The following is a 2,741-nucleotide window of genomic DNA, read 5'->3' on the forward strand; positions in this document are numbered from 1 at the left end:
TTAGTTACTTTTTTTATTTTTTTAACATAACTGTTATAATAATTAAAATTATACTTTAATAATTATTAAGATATAAATGTGTATTAAATAATATTAAAATTTAAATTAAATTAAATTATTATTAAATTTTAAATCTTGAAATGAAATTTAGAAAATTTATATAAAAATTGTATAGATTTTAAAATCTATTAAAATGATGTAGATGACTTTAATAAAAGAGAGAAAAAAATTAGAAGAGTGTAGGTTGACTTTAATAAGAAAGAAAAAAAGTTAGAGGGGTGCAGAATCACTTTAGGAAGAAAGAGAAAATATTAAAATAATATTAATTAAGGTTAAAATGGTAATTTTTGGAGGTGCAGGATGAAAGCTTGGAGGTGGAGGATGAAACACTTTAGTGTGTTTCATATTTCTTTTATTTCACTTAACATGACCTGCCCGAATAGTCTTATTAGAAAGTTGGTGTTTGGGGTTTTTCTTGGTGCGTCTCACTTTTTCTTACTGCACCCCTAAAATCATATATTCAAATTTTATTTTTGTAAGTTTATTTAAAATATAAAAAAAGGTAACCTTATCACTTTTTTCTTTGAACAACTGCCTTCAACATCCAAACTTTGACCTTCTTTCAGTGTGGGTGAAGTGTGTGGTTTGGAGATTTTATGTAGGTTACGGATTACTAATTCTGAATGTGTTATTGAATCCAAAAACATGTTTTGAATTAAGTATTTTGAAAGATCTTTGAAACATTTATTTTGGAATAAACAATTCGGAATACATTATCAAATTCGTTGAAATATTTTGGATTAGATTTTCAAAACACAAACAACATATTTTTCAGAATATACCATCAGAATGTATGACTGGATATGTAAGTATATTCAAGATTGCTCAATCCTGAAAAATTTAGTATATCCTAGAACGTGTAATTCAGTGTATGTTATCTTTAACCCGTTTTGTATGCAGCTTGGATCTTTCTATTGTGCATGAAGCTTTTGTTGTGCATGTTATATGTTATTGTAAGCAATGGTGCATGCTTGGTGACTTTAATGTTGTAAGAAAATCATAGGAGAGGAAGGGCTTAAACCCGGGGAACAATAAAAGAGAGATGAGGGGATTTAATAACTTGATACAAAGATAAGAGGAGTGTATAAGAGGGGTGATGAGAGTAACATATACAATAACGTGAGACTAGAACTAATGAAGTTACTTGACCAACTAAAATTGGTATGTAACAAAGAAGAGTCATGCCTAAAGTAGAAAGATAAGGTTAGGGAGATACGAATTTCAAATACTTCCATTATAGGATTAGATGCTAAAGAATAAGGAATGAACTAAACGGGTTGGATATAAAAGGGCAGTGGTGTGAAGAACCAAGCAAAGTAAAAGAGACAGTACAAGCAGTGCAACGGTTTCAAAGGGTTGGGAAAATGCTTAGGGTCTGTAGTACGTCTTTCATAACATTTAGTACTTAAAAAGGAGAACCCAATAATATTGAATGAATTTAGGCTAATCTACTTGGTTGGATGCATGTATAAAATCATATCAAATGTACTTGCAAATAGACTAATGCCTTGTTTATTTGAAAGGATTTGGGAGAGAGTAATTGAGTGGATTTGAGAGGATTTGAACATAATTTTTTATTTGTTTATTAGAGTGGATTTGGAGATAAGTGAAAGTAAATTTGGAAGTAAATTTTTTTAATCTGTCACATAAATTAAATCATACACTAATTCTCACAAATTTTACTTCTAAATCCACTTTCACTTACCTCCAAATCCACTCAAATAAACAACAACAAAAAAATATCTTTAAATCCTCTCAAATTCACTCAATTACTTTCTCCCAAATCCCTTCAAGTGAATAAGGCATAAGAGTGTTCCCAAAACTCATACATAGGTAACAATCAAACATTCTTAAACAATACAATAATATTACGTAGTATACTTGTCAAACTAAATTGTGGACTAAATAAGAAAGAAAAAAAAAACAGAGGATGGTAGTACTTAAAAACATGTTTGGAATCATCAACAATATCAACATTAGTGAATGTAACAGAGAAATTCCATCCAAAATAGAGTTGAGACAAGGAGACCCAATTGCCCCATTTATTTCTATTTCTATTTATAGTAAAGGGGCTCGCAAGGATAATGAGGCCTGCAACACAATTTTTTTTTTAAAGGAGTTATAAGGTGGGCAAGAAAGTTAATAAAGATTAATTTTCTACAGTTTGTTGACTGCACACTATTTGTGTATGAAGCTAATAAAGAAAATCTAATAACCATAGAGACTATCTTAAGATGCTTTGAGCTAACATCAAGATTAAGGATAAAATTTAAAGGGATAAGAATTGGAAAGGGCATGATAGAAAATTAAGAATAAATTGTCTAAATGGAAAGGAAGACAACTTACATTTACGGGTCCTAAGTGTCTAATTAAGGCAATACCTTTCTCTCTCTGTCAATTCTAATTATCATTCTTTAAAGCAGTAAAGGTTGTATGTAAAAAGATAACGGAAATACAAAGAATATTTATGTGGGATTAGTGGAGAGAGATAGGAAGATAGCTTAGATCTGTTAAAGTGTAATGCAAATTCTAGAAGAATGGAGAANCTCCNAGGAAAAAAGAGTTANAATGTAAATTGNGCCTAAAAGATAAAAGCCCAAGACTAGAGAAGGCCNAAAACTAAAGAAGGTCCAAAATAGAATTCTAGAAATATCCTATCTAGAAGGATTCTAGAATGATGT

The sequence above is a fragment of the Vigna radiata genome, chromosome 6 (genome assembly GCF_000741045.1).
Source record: "Vigna radiata var. radiata cultivar VC1973A chromosome 6, Vradiata_ver6, whole genome shotgun sequence".
Classification (NCBI taxonomy): Eukaryota; Viridiplantae; Streptophyta; class Magnoliopsida; order Fabales; family Fabaceae; genus Vigna; species Vigna radiata.